Below are 13888 nucleotides of genomic sequence, written 5' to 3'. Positions count from 1 at the left end.
TCTAACCCCTCAAACACAGCAAACACAGAGCAGCTCATGAATGTGTGTGTGCTAGGTAGGATGCTCCGAGAGCATCTGCAAAAGTGTGTGAGTCATTTAAGAACAGCTGTAAATTCTATCTACCAATAGTCTGCAAATGGACAGTGTGGTGGGGTTATGGGATGGATGGTGATGGTGCTTCTTTAATGTGCTTCTTTCGTCATGGGTGTGTAGACATGTGTAATGATGGTGGTTTTTAGTTTCTAATTTCTATATCAACCACCGACTTTTACTGTAAGTTCTTTTTTATGATGGTGAGCAGTAGCCTACTCAATTACCCAAACCCAGTAAAGTTACACAGAAGAGATTTATTTGTAAGACCATGACCATGAGGAATGATACCGTTAGGGCAAAGTCTTTTGTTTCAAGAGGGAGAGGGCTTCTTTTTTTTTAAAGTAAGTTTTTAAGAACAATGTTAAAATTCGACAGTCCAAGCTCATGACCACGTTCCAGTCTTTGTCCTCCTATAGTCTCTTCCGCCACGCCAAGTAGCCACCACGAGCCGTCCTCCGTCCGAAGATCTCTCTGTTGTTTGTGCTGCTTCCTCCGCTCACAACGGTCTCCACTTTGGCTGAAGCTCCTCTCAGCACCGCCATCGACCTAAGACACAGGAGATGGCCAGCAGTCTATTCTACAAACACAGGATGCACTCTCTCTGGTTTTCAGAGTTCTTCAGGCTGTAGCTAGCTAACAGTGTATCGGTCAGGGACTCGCAGCTTTTTGGCAGAAGCTTCAACTTCTGCCACATCATGTCCAAACGCCTTCGATACACTGTTGCTGAAGTCACTGGACGGCCCTCGTGGTCGCCTCTCCTACTGCGCTGCTTCCCTTCTTTCCAGCATCTTTGAAAAGAAAAAAAGAAAAAGGCACACACATCCGGCTACCTGGCCTGCCTATCAATCAGTCTGTGGGCTTGCTGTGGCAGCCGATTGGCTGGCTGGTCAGAGGTTGCATTCACTGCTTCAAATCATAATCATCCATTTCTAAATCATGTATGTAAACTCAAATCAAAGGAAATAACCACAGCAATCATAATTAAAGAAATCCCAAAACACACATAGAATAGGTTGATAAATAAACATGCAGTTAACAAAATACGGCACATAACAGAAAACAAATAACAGCAGTAATGCATTACTGTAACATGACACACGCTTACTGCTGTTTTGCTGTATTTGCTCTTTTATATGAATTAATCTGGGATCTTTTAAGTATTGCTTAACAGTTAAACACTGTTAGCTGTTTCCCTCTGAATTGTGTTATTGTCAGAAGGGTAAAAAAAAAAAATACAAGTAGTACTTGTACTAGAAATAGCCTATTATTGACCAGATATGTAATCAATAATTGAGCCATCAGATTATAAACATGCTAAAGACTTCTTGTTCTGAGATGGTTGTCCATAAACTCACCCCTTGTCCTTACCCACAAAGACAGGATGAGAGTTGATAGTGTGTTTGGGGTAAGATATTGCTTTATTTGCTTAGAGTGAATTTTTCTGACAGTTTACATTAATGTGCTCTTCTCAGTGACAGAGCTCATTAGCAGTCACTTGGCAGGGATGAAATCCACAGCTCAAGTCAATTTCATGGTTTACAGCCATGAAGTAAACTGCCCATTAAAACTGATTGTTGCAGCCCTGTGTGCAACGTTGACTCTGGCTTACCCTGGCAGAGAATATGATTACTATTAATTTATTTTTTGTAGGAGCAGTAGCATGTTTCTTTAGTTTAATATGCCAACAGTGATATGCTGGAAGCAGTTAGTTCACATAGTACACCAATTTCTCTAAAAACAATTTTAAAAGGACAGTTTTTAGTATGAATAGAGTCTTTCTGCCTCCTGTCTTTGTGAGACATGCTGGCATGTCCTGGACACATGTTCTGTATGTCCAGTACATCAATATATCAAACCAGAATTTTGTGGAAGAATATTAAAGGTTTGGGGGGGGGGGGGGCAATATGGAACGAAATTATGACCATGAACATTTGAATCCCTTAATAATTAACCAAATAATTTCAATTTCAGAAATATCACTGGATTTATATTTAAAGTTTTATTTCCGGTGCTTCATTAAATGAAGAGTCAGTTAATTGTTTCCATAAACTTGTCTCTTAAGTCAGCTTACCCTTTAATTAACAAAAACATGACACCAGTCGTCATGACTTGCAGCCAGTTTTAGGTTCTACTGTGCTAATACCTTAACATGTTTGCATAGATGTACATTTTATACACTTTGTTGAGTCGTATTGACCTGGCTTCATGATGTAAGAAAGAGAGTGTAAATAGTTTTCCTCATAAACCATGAGGCTACAATAGATGTGTTTGTGTGTGTCAGTTACACTTGCACTCTGAAGCTATGTAAATATATTTCCAGGGGGAAATAGGAAAATGCAAAGAGTGTCATTTTACAGAGAATACTGCATGCAAATTAGTTGTTCTTGTTGATATTTCAGTTAATACAGTACTGGATTGTTTTTATTGTTTGTACTTGGTTATTTTTCTGGGATTGATATACACTGCATGCCTGCACTTATCCTGCTGGATCTTGTTGGCTTTTTGGCACAAATAACCCCAAAAATGTTTTTGTTGTTTTTATGCCTTTAAAAGTTGACTTAAGTATAGTTCTTGCCTAATACAGTAGGCCAACCTACATGCATGCAGCTGTGCTGATGTTAAGTTGAAATGAATAGCCAAAACATCCACCAAATGATAAGTCAATTATTTCTGGGGCTGTGAAGCTGTAAACACAATAATGACATTTTATCATTTGTACATTTCTTTAGTGAAACGCTTCAGTGAGTTTAGCATGTAGTTGCTAACTGTTTTTGTCATGTTTGGAACTGGGCTGATAGTAAACAGAGGGAGTATGATTATCGAGCAACAGCTGATGAAAGTCTATAGTTGATTAACCAAAATATTTCAAACATGTCAAAACTCTATAGCTGAGGACAAATGGAAATGTTCATCGCCAGCACACGTGATCAGTTGATCCATCACTTGTTGTATCTTCAAAATTCTTCACAGTAGGACAAAGCTGTGTCACCACTGAGGTGATGATTGATTGTTAAGGTGGAATTGCTTTGTCCGTCTCTTTCATGACAAGCTCTTCTTCTACACAACGTTGTTCCCTTCAATCACATTGAACCACTGTTAAGGACTTTGTGTAGTGCCTACCATTATGTGTTAAGCTTTAAATTTCCTTTGGCAATTGTAATGGTGGCGCATGTCATGTGGCGATGATCAATTATAATGTTCTATGTTTAAAAGAACATTTCCTTTGTAAACTTAAAGTCTTATATTGGCTGACAGTTTAATTGATGTGAAATATTTCTTGCATTGTATGTGTGTGTGTGTGTGTGTGTGTGTGTGTGTGTGTGTGTGCGTGCGTGCGTGCGTGCGTGCGTGCGTGCGTGCGTGCATGCGTGTGTGGGTGTCTAAGTCATTATTTAGCCCTGGAGAGCTGCTGGTTTGTGATATGTGATACTGTATAAATGTGCAGTAATGACATATTTTTCAATTGTACTGGTTTTACATGTGGCTTGTTTTATCGACTTGAAGAAAGATGATTATGGTGGATTGTCAGAAGAGCTGTGCCATGTTCTCTGATCTGTGGTTTTGTAATGTGCATGCACAATATGGCGGCTTTCTTTCAGCAACTGGAAAAAGTAAATAAAGATGCATTTGTTGAAGAACCTCTCAGTCACAACTCTTTAATGTCGCATCAGTGCAGTATTTCATTTTATTTTATGCTGCTTAACCAGGGCTGGGTCCTGATAGCAGCAGGTCAAATGTTTCTGATGTCCTTCTCCTCAGCAACATTTTCCTGGTGTCCCCTGGCCAGATGATATAACCTACACTGTTGCCCATAATGTAGGAACAATTTCATTTTCGGACAGATTCCTGTTTTTATTCCTATTATAAAGTGTGGTTTAATTTTCACTGTAATGATACTGTATGTTTGAAAGAGGTTGATCGATAAAGTTTTGAGAAGATTTATATATCAAGAAAAATTAATCACACACACACACAGATATTCTAATATACTTCACTACAAGAGTCCCATACAACAGCTGATTCACTGCTGTCCTCACTCATGAACAGTATCTGATCATCTCCATTTAAAGAAGAGTTCGCTTTTCCATTTTGGCTATCTATCTATCTATCTATCTATCTATCTATCTATCTATCTATCTATCTATCTATCTATCTATCTATCTATCTATCTATCTATCTATCTATCTATCTATCTATCTATCTATCTATCTATCTATCTATCTATCTATCTATCTATCTATCTATCTATCTATCTATCTATCATTACCAGTTTTACCCCCGCCTCGCCTCATAACCAATGGAAGGCAGTGAAGGATCTGAGGATGGTGAGTCAGAGTGAGGTGAGATCTCTGCTTCTGATACTTTCTCCTATAACAGGAGTGTGTGGATGCTCTGTGTGAAGTGGAGCAGAAATGTGACTGTCTGCAGCCTCTGGCACAGAGCTGCTGTCCTGCTCCATGTTTTTCATTGCTGAAATATTTGTTTTTTGTTTTGAACATTTTGTTATAAATATTCTAGCAAGTGTCACACTGGATGATGTGAGAATGAAGTGTTGCATTTGAATGTTTTATTAATAATTTTTTCAGTTTCACTTTTAACAAAAAACATACAAGTCTCTTTCCTTTCTCTTCTTTCCTTTTATTTTGCGCCTAATGCACAGATCATTTTCTTCCACTTGTTTGGTCATGGCAACATTAGATGGATGGATGGATGGATGGATGGATGGATGGATGGATGGATGGATGGATGGACAGACAATAGACAAGTATCTAATCAGGCCAAGTGCTGGCAGAGCTGAAGCAGTGCTCCTTGACTTTTGCATACAACAGATCATGTGTCTTATTTTCCCTTGTGGCAGAGTCAACATATGAGTGAGACAGACACATCTGTACATTTTCAACAGTCTTGTGAGTACATACATGCGACTGACTCCTAACAGTTCAATATCCTTGCAGCAGATCCTCTCCTTCACTGTGAGAAGACCAGTGTTGTACCATGTATAAATGTAATATTTACATAACTATAAGGTAATTTAGCCCCTGGTATGGTGATAGACCATAGTAAACAACATAGGAGCTAACCATGGACTGTAGTTATGAATAAAGTATTGTTACATCCCCGGCTCTCGGGAAGCAACACAAGGAAAACAGGGGGACAAAACTAGGTACAAGGCGGTTTATTAAAGCAGAAGTAAGCAGAATGTTTGTGTTAATATAAGTCTTAAATAGTTATATCTTCCGACAGCAATCACTTACATAGAGTGTTTGGTCCGAAACACGGGTCTGCATTTAACCCATCCCTGAGGAGCAGTGGGCAGCCACCCCCAGACCAACTCCAGATTATGGGCCAGTGCCTTTGGTCAGGGGCGCTGACTGGAGGATTAGCGAGCTGGCATGTTTTTAGTGGTGGGGGTAACCGGAGTACCCACGCAGACACGGGGAGAACATGCAAACTTCACACAGAAAGGACCTGGGCGGCCAGGGATTTGAACCCAGGACCTTCTTGCTGTGAGGCAACGGGTCCATGGCACTGGTCCAACCTCCCATTAGTCCGACCTCCCATTAGTTCGACCTCCCATTGGTTCGAACTCCCATTGGTCCGACAATCGGAGTAATGAGAGTTCGAACTAATGGGAGGTCCTCATTAGTTCGAACTGGACTAGTTATTAGTCCAACTCTCCATTCTTACCGTTCACTATGCATTTATATAATTATTCATATAGGCTCCACCTGTCAATAAGACACACGTGGAAGAAGAGGTGCAGTTTTGGGTTTCACCAAGGAGGAGCTGTCATTACGCACGACTTTTACGCACTGCTGCGCGCTCATTACTGTCTGTAATTAAACCTTGACACTCATATCAAATCAAACTTACATTACAGACAGGTGGATTGGGTTCTCTCTCTCTCTCTCCCACTCCGAACCGACAGACGGACGCAATCAGAAAGGAAACGGAGGCTGCGCATTGATCCTTTTTTCCTTTCTGGGATCAAACGGATCATGTGCAAAACAAGCACTTCATATTAATAACATATAACACTCATTATGCTTCCGGCCTGTCTAGCCTCTACCTGGTGTTTTTACTAAACTTAAAGCAGATATCAGCTTCACGGCCGTTTCGGCTAATGCTGCGTTCAAGGCAGGCTTTTGAAACCGTAAGTTACAGCTTCAAGTCACAACTACGACTTGGTAGCGTTCCAGGTAACCCGTAGCTCGTGTTTTTACCATCCTGTTGTCTGTGAAAGTTCCCTATAACGGCCACTCGTAACTTCCGACCCGTGAACTCGTACCAGATCGAACTGGTATGACTTCACAGGAAGGAAAAACACAAAGTACGAGTTTCTTTGAACGCACCATGAGTTAGCAGCCCCCGCCCTTGTCAGGCATCAATTGGTCCTCGTGCTACGTCACCACATTCACGCGCATCCCTTGGCTGCACACACAGCCCTTCATGCCGTTCTCTCTCCTCATTGGATAACACTTGTATCCCACAAGGAAAATTTTCTCCTCGGGTTACAGCAGAGCAGAGTGACGGAGAGACTCGTGTTTAGGCTGAAATACTTCATGTAAGTGATTGCTGACGGAAAATAGGACTATTTAGGACTTATATTAACAAAAACATTCCACTGATATCTGCTTTAACCAACTCCTTTCTTCATTGCCTGAACCTAACCAAAGCGAAATTTACTTTTTTTTTCTCTCTCTCAGTCTGCTGTCAGCAGGAGTTCGGGTTCAGCCACGCTCGGGGCTGAAATACATTTTTTTTAAATGTCTTTTACTCTGTACTCTGGGAGGGGGGGCTTTGATTATCAGTTTACACATCTTGATCAGCATTTATGATGGTTGTGCGCGATCTGACATGATCTGGCTCCTTTCTGGGCCGAGTGTGTGTGTGTGTGATGTGCGTTTCTGTGTGTTTCTGAGAACTCTCTCTCTTTCAGTATTTCTCGTTATTTTGCTCTCTCTCACAGAGAGAGAGAGAGAGAGAGAGAGAGAGAGAAAGAGAAAGCTACATGCTCCTATCAATGGAAGAGCTTGTCACAAAGTAGCCTAGCGATGACAGTTCGAACTAACGGGACCACCCATTGGTTCGACCTCCTATTGGTCCGACTTGTGGTTGATTTTGTCGGAGTAACGGGAGGTCGAACCAATGGGAGGTCGGACCAATGGGCAGTTCCCGAGGCAACAGTGCTAACTACTGCACCACTGTGCCATGACCTGCTAATATAAGCCAAATAATAGACAACGTAACATAACGTGGGTCACAACAAGCACACCAGACCGCTTAGAGTTGCTGAAGAGTCTCTGATGACTTTGGGTGGAGGCATGCTAACACTACCTATGCACTTCCAGCGTTTGAGATAAGCTAATTAGCAGTGCACTAGCTCTGCCCATATCTCCCACATTTGAAAGGATGGTGTCTGCTTGTCATGGACTCGGGAGTGAGGCAAGACACGAAGAAAAAAAATGTTGACATATCACTTTAAGAGCGACCGCTCATATTGTCACTGAACAGAACATTAGGAAGGAGACAAGATGTGTGTGATAGATGCAAAATTATTCTGCATGTTAATTGTTAAGGCCATGCTGTGCCATTAAAGTATGCTTTAAGTATTCATGTAAATTACTTGATAACTTTTTGTTTTCAAACAAGACGGAGGGATTTACAATTTAGATTAGGCCTTATGAATTAGCAACAAGGGCTAATTAGCATAAGGAAACGAAAGCATGGTGAAGAGGGTCATTCAGTGCCACAGCTTTGATGTCAATATGACCACTGAACTTGGGACTGACAGATTCTCTGGGGCCTCATTCATAACCAATATGTACACAAAAAGAAATTCATCTGAAAACGAACTAGTTGTAAATAGAATATTTTACTATATCTGAGAATATCTGAGTTATATGTCCTGACGGATGTGGTGGCTTGGTGGCTCAACAGGACTCTTTATCCAGACTAACGGCAGTGAAGGGAAGAAACTACAAGCAGGCGCAGAGCATGATGGAAGCTTCTTGCTACTTCAGCGCGTCAACACATTATAGGGCCCAGTGATTGTAATTCATGCCTGATGATGTTAAGACTCTTACCCTCTAGTTGACAGGCTTCCCCCTCAGGTGCTGACTCCTCACCCTATTTCCAAACCCACAGAGCGCAGAGCTAATGTGCTATAACACCACCCACACTCATGCACAGGTGTGGAGCATAGACTGTAAAAAATATGGACGTAGCATCCGTGACGTCCCCCATTGGTTTTGGGGAGTCGTTTTTGTGACTCAAATATGGCGGCCTGAACAGCGCCATGTTGGATTGGCCGGCCGAGAACCCGCCCACTGGCCTCAAAGCAGCTGTCCACGGAGCTGCTCGGACCTGTCACTCAACGTTTCCACGCCCTAATTGGCCAGAATTTTAACCTAATAACAGTAAAACGGTAGAGTTAAAAAAAAAATTCACCCCCCTCAGAGTGTGTGCGGGGGTAGAAACTATCGATTGAGAAAAAAAAACGTGCTGACACCAGGCTTTTAACATGTTTACTGAGGATGTAAAGTTGGCGATTTTAACATGGGGGTCTATGGGGAATGCTCCCTTCTGACACCAGCCCCCAGAGGAAGCCGGGGGGATTGCAGTTTTTTGAACGCGGAAGTGAGCTTCACTTCTCAGACCGACAACTGCCCCCTGGTGATGTTTGGATGCATCAGTAGAACAGCTTTTGTAAATGTGTCAGATTGTCATGGCATCTGTGGTTTTTGCAGTGGGGCGGCAGTGGCTCAGGTGGTAGAGCGGGTCATCCAATGATCAGAGGGTTGGCGGTTCGAATCCCGCTCTGTCCCGGTTGCTGCCGTAGACACCTTACCCACCTTACTCCTGATGGGTCATGGTTTGCACCTTGCATCAGTGTGTGAATGTGTGTGTGAATGGGCAAGAACCACTCGCCTGTTGAACAGCTTCTTCCCCACAGTGATCAGACTCCTTAAAGACCCACTCCCGTGAAAATCGTGTTTTTTGAGCTTTTCACATGTTCCTGTGGCATTTTTCTTGTGTTAGAGCACATATTAGCAGAAAAGTAAGTGCAAAATTGCATTTCTGAGTTTTTCTGCCTTCAAACGGCTGTGAACCAATGGCAGACGCAAACTGGCAGTTTCAGGGAGACTGGAGCTGACGTGTCACAGCTCCAGGGGAGGGCACTAGTGCTACAAGCTCCCGCCCCGCTCTGCATCTGGCTCAGAGGTGAAAGGCTTGACAGCTCGGTGTAGCTGTCATGGTATAACAGGTATAGCTCACCTGGTAGAGCAGCTTGCACCGTGAGCAAGGACTATGCTCCAGTCTGGGATCAAATCCCAGTGTGAAGTTTTACGCTAAATGCGCTGAATCTGTAATTGTACAATGTCCAGCTGTCAGCAAGCGGGGGGTGGGGTGCGAGGAGGTGGCTGGGCGGGTGCAGAGCAGCGCAGTCTCCGCCCACCCTCCAGAGGTGCATTGCTAATGTGCATTGCTAATGAGCTGGTTTTAACATGACCGAAAAGGGTCGCGGGAGTGGGACTTTAACAGAAGAATGTGAATTGCATAAACTGATTTTTTAGAGTGTTTATCTAATGATAATTTTTATTCTCTTTTATTTATGATCATTCATTTTATATGTTGTTTTTAATTATACATGTTTTATTTATTTATTGTTGAAATGAATGCACTGATCTTGATCTCGAATGGTGGATGTGTGAAGCATAATTTCGTTTTTATGTGATGCATAAGAATGACAAATAAAACCTATCCTATCCTATCCTATTCACTCTGTAACACGTTCACCGCACTTACTGAGGGACGGTGCGTTCATGGACCACGATTCACGAGTGAGTCACAGAACAGCAGTTCCACTCCCGGCCGGCATGGTTGCAGCTGAGCTCAACTGAACTAAGAAAGGAACGAATCAGTTCATTGATCAAGTGATTCTAGTCAGTACATTCACTCAAAAAATTTGTTCTTTTGAACGAATCATTCATGAACGACACAACACTACAGGACTGGTCACCAGGCCACATATGGGCAATACTATGGGACTGACAGACACTGTGAGCATGTCTTTTGACTGAAAACTAATATGATACATTTCATTTCAACCAAAGAAATATAATGACAGGAAATGGAGAGAAGCATAAGATTTCCAGAAAGCAAGTCTTTGAGGAGGTTTTTAATGGTGTTTATTAGTTCTGAAATAGAAGTTTCCAAATCTTACTAATGCGTCTTTATAATGCATCTTACTGATGGCTCTTCTTTTATTTATTTTGTATAGCTTTTATGGACTAAATATGGTGTCACATGTCCATTATGAAGCTCACTTGTTATCTCTCATCATGTGTATTATTGGTATCAGGCAAACTCCTCAATACTGGTTTTACTTTTCTACGCGTCCACTTTCACATATTCCTCGTATGTTTCACATATTTGTCTTTAAAATCAACTTGAAAATGTGTCTGCCACATCCGACTGAATGTTTCAATCTGATTCACCTACAGAAATTAAGTCAATAATTATAATAGTGTAAAAATAAGACACATCACGAGTGTTGATTACTTGTGTGGACTTAGATCATATGAAAAAGGGGAAAATCTACTTGATGTAAAATTGTACTTATGAAATCATATCAGTTATTACACCAAGTCCGTTAAACCTGAGAACAAACATCCTGTACACACAGTATTCACACCTTGATCCCTGAGCGATAAATATGTGGAGTAAACACCACCCACTGTTGACACAAATAAAAGCCAAGAAGACACACGTCATGAGGTACAGCAGAGCTGGAGGCTCTGTATCATACATGAGACAAGCAGTGTGAAGATAAATGATTAACCCTCAGTGCTTTCTTAGATGGTTCTCCAACATTACAGGTGGCAGCATCAGTCATGCATAATTCATGTGCAAATAGGGTACATGAGTGTGAATACTGCATGCTTCTGTGTGCCGAGGGGTGAATACCTCATACCATTAACATTACAGTGTGGCCGTGCAAATTTTTTTACAAAGGCTACACATTTAGGTTTTAAACATAGCTGTTTAATTTTAGAGCCACTTGTACTTAAACATCTTAAATAGTTTTTCAACTTTCTGCTTGTAGGCCTATATGGGTTTAGTTTCTCTGTCATGTGTATCAGCATAGAGTTAATGTAGTGAGATCTGGGGAGTGATGTGACAGTCTGTTCACCCAGGGCGTCCACCAGGAGATGAGAAGAGTGATTTCACTTAAGGGACGTATGTTGTTGCTACGGTGACTATACCCCCAGGTCGGTGATTTGTAGCCATTGTCCTTGCTCAGTGTAGCTAATGTTATGTTCAGGGCTCGCATGCTCTTGTTGATCATGTCAGCGTGTACCTTTTTGGTCCATTATGTCCATGTGGTCCATTTAGTCCATATGTTTGCAGCTGTGTTGAAAATGCTGTTGAACACTAATATTATCCTTCTTTTTCTCACAAACTCCAACATTTTTTTTAACATGGCAAAGCCCCATTATCTGGAGATTCATGAATGAGTTACAATATATCAGTCAGCCCGATTTTCGATTTGTTTTATGACCAGCTATATATGTGAAAACAGAGGGAGTTAAATGTATCATGAAGACATGACACACACACACACAGCACTGCACAGACATTAAACTGTCAACAGGGTTATGGTGGTGCGACTGAGGCGGAGCAAACAATCTCCGTAGACCGCAGGGGCATTTTTCATTGTTCTTGAAAACCCCTCTCTAACCCAGGAAAAACACTAATTTCTTATCATCCTCCTCTTTTGCCCTCTTTGTCTGCCCTCATCAAAAGATGTGATGATCATGATAGTCGGAGGTCGTCGCCGTTTCCTGAGCAAACCCAAATCTCCAGTAAAAAGCGAGCCCTGCCTTCACTTGCCGCAGATTACCAAGCAACCAGCCAGCCAACTACTGAGCAGATGAGAGCTACTCAATCTGAGCATCGGTAGCAGGAGGAGGAAAAAGTGTCCCTGATTTCTGCTTTCCCTGTGCTATCACTGACTTGCAGACAGGGCTTAGAGGATAAAGCCACAGAGGATCAGAGATAAATATTGATGCTATTAATATGTAGGTCTGCAGTTAGATGGCCTTCCTGCTGCGTCCCAATGTTAGTCTTAAATGTTTTTTTTCTCAGAAAAAAAGGATTTCTAAGCAATATACCTAGATAATTCATTTCTCTCTTTTTTTTTCTTTTTTTTTTTACAGTATTTCTTCCCAGGTAACAAGGTCAAGGTATAAAGTTTTCTATACCAATGAACCAATAACAAATTCTGTAGCAGGTTGTATCATTTCAGTGTTTGTTCGCCATCACGAGACTTAAAACAGTGAGGAAGGTGCAAACAGCTGAGCAGAGAGCAGAGCGTGATTCACCAGAGCAGCATTGTCCTCCTCTCCTCTGGGAGACGCTACAGGACTCTCTGCTCTAGACCCACATGCTGAGGAACAGCTTTTTGCCATTAGCTGTCACTTTGCTGAACTGCATCAGGGTGATAAGCCCTCCTCCCCTCCACAGTGACTAAACTTTTCTTTCCCTTCCATCCTCAACCTCCATTTGCTCTGGTGTCCTACAGCAGAGCTGCCTGCGCCTCAGTGGCTGCCGACTGACACCCACTCAGTTACCACTTCCACAGTGTATTTATACAAAGTAGAATCATACAAAACAGAAACTACTCAAACACAACATGTCAATGGTCTGTTTCTGGGCCTGTGGTGAGTTTGTAAACAACGCTAAACAGCTATATCAGAGAGACAACATTAAGCTATTATTAATGCAACATAGCCTATATAAATGCTTTAACCATTCAAAGGCAACACAGATTACACACAATATCTTTATCTGCCTTTAATGCCACTTGACCCCAAACCACAAGAGTCGACAACTCAGCCTCCACTTCTCAGTTGTATAACACCTGAGATATCGCTGCACACCCTCTCTCCGCCCACTCTCACCCTGTTTGCACATTCATGTGGAGGGTCTGCCACATTAAGTGTCATTCCAAACTAATTATCCTTAAGTGGGAGTGGGTTATAAAGCCCTCCAACACTTAGCCTGTGTGGATACAGGCTCACAAACCAGTTCTGAATAAAACCCCACATATCTACAAATGTCAGCTCTGTGCAGACATGATAGACATGCACACTTGACAAAATTGGAGTGTACATTGTGTTCAGCCGACATGCTGTTGTGTAACTAAAATGGGTGTAGTTGGAACCCAACGTCAGCACAAAACAGCGTAGCAGTGTAGGACAGTTGGTAATGACCTTTGACACCCACAGCAGACAACAGCAGAGTGAGATGAGGAGGATCCAGCCGATAGGAGGGAGCTCTTGATGACAGGGCGGCAAAGGTGAACGTTGTTTCTTGAACGGTGGAGGACAGGCAGGTAAGTGGGAGCAGGGAGATGAACCAAAGGAGAAGCTCACCAAGCAGCCAGGGAAGAGGCAGAGCACGTGGTCGAGGAGAGGGAACTGAACTGTGCCGAGGCTTCGGAGCATGTGTTGAGAAATCCAGCAAGTCTTTTATGAAGCGCGTATTATTATTCATTTAGTGAAAGTGACATCACTTGTAAGGTCTAAAGCCTAGCTGGTTCAGTAAGTGGTTCGAGTGATTTACGAACACAAAATTTTCGTTACTGTTCGTATTAGTGTTTCGCCAATTTCCAAGCACAGTAGAAAAAAAATGTTTCTTAAAAATGAATAAAGACACCATCATCCCAGTATTCATAAGCACAACTCCCATCTTTTGAAAACACTGCAACAGTTTTAAATAAACATTT

Source organism: Trachurus trachurus, assembly GCF_905171665.1.
Source record: "Trachurus trachurus genome assembly, chromosome: 6".
Lineage (NCBI taxonomy): Eukaryota > Metazoa > Chordata > Actinopteri > Carangiformes > Carangidae > Trachurus > Trachurus trachurus.
Note: the sequence above shows the minus strand (reverse complement) of the source record.